The 1065-nt window shown below is 35.0% G+C and overlaps 1 non-coding gene across 1 annotated transcript; it reads right to left on the bottom strand.

Annotated features, from left to right (window-relative positions):
• Window positions 1-251: 251 nt before the first annotated feature.
• On the bottom strand, window positions 252-358 carry LOC133097116 (U6 spliceosomal RNA). The gene has a single exon (XR_009701989.1). It is a non-coding gene; the product is annotated as a U6 spliceosomal RNA (small nuclear RNA).
• Between the last annotated feature and the right edge of the window lie 707 nt (window positions 359-1065).

The following is a 1065-nucleotide window of genomic DNA, read 5'->3' as shown; positions in this document are numbered from 1 at the left end:
GTAAAAGAAGTCAAACAAAAAAAGACAAAGTGGATAATTCTATTTATATAAAATTCTATAAAATGCAAATGTGACAGAAACCAGATCTGTGGTTACCTGAAGATAGGGAAGATGGGGGTGAAAGGAAAGGTTACAAAGAGGAAACTTTTTGAGATGGTGACTATTTTTATTATCTTGACTGTGGCAATAGTTTCACAGGTGTATGCCAAAACTCATCAAACTGTAAATTGATTTTTTATCATCATTATTTTTTAAATATAGAACACTTCACGAATTTGTGTGTCATCTTTGCACAAGGGCCATGCTAATCTCCTCTGTATTGTTCCAATTTGAGTATATGTGCTGCTGAAACGAGCACAAACTATACATTTAAATATGCACAGTTTATCGTATATCAATATACCTCAATTGGCTTTTAAAAGAAATAATGCCACCTTTCACTCTCAAAAATATTTCAGTTTGAATGTTGGTAATATTCTATTTCTTAGTCTGGATTTTATAGATTTTTTTAAAGATCTTAATTGGAGTATAATTGCTTTACAATGTTGTGTTAGTTTCTGCTATATAACAAAGTGAATCAACTATATGTATACATATATCCCCATATCCCCTCCCTCTTGCACCTCCCTCCCACTATCCCTATCCCACCCCTCTAGGTGGTCATAAAAAACTGAGCTAATCTCCCTATGCGATGTAGCTGCTTCCCACTAGCTAACTATTTTACATTTGGTAGTGTATATATGTCAATGATACTCTCTCACTTCATCCCAGCTTACCCTTCCCCATCCCCATGTCCTCAAGTCCATTCTCTACGTCTGCGTCTTTATTCCTGTCCTGCCCCTAGGTTTGTCAGGACTTTTTTTTTTAGATTCCATATATATGTGTTAACATATGGTATTTGTTTTTCTCTTTCTGACTTACTTCACTCTGTATGACAGACTCTACGTCCATCCACCTCACTACAAATAGTTCAATTTCATTTCTTTTTATGGCTGAGTAACAGTCCATTGTATATATGTGCCACATCTTTTTTATCCATTCATCTGTTGATGGACACTTAGGTTG

The sequence above is a fragment of the Eubalaena glacialis genome, chromosome 8, assembly GCF_028564815.1.
Source record: "Eubalaena glacialis isolate mEubGla1 chromosome 8, mEubGla1.1.hap2.+ XY, whole genome shotgun sequence".
In the NCBI taxonomy this organism is placed as follows: Eukaryota; Metazoa; Chordata; class Mammalia; order Artiodactyla; family Balaenidae; genus Eubalaena; species Eubalaena glacialis.
This window is presented reverse-complemented; position numbering and strand designations above follow the sequence as displayed.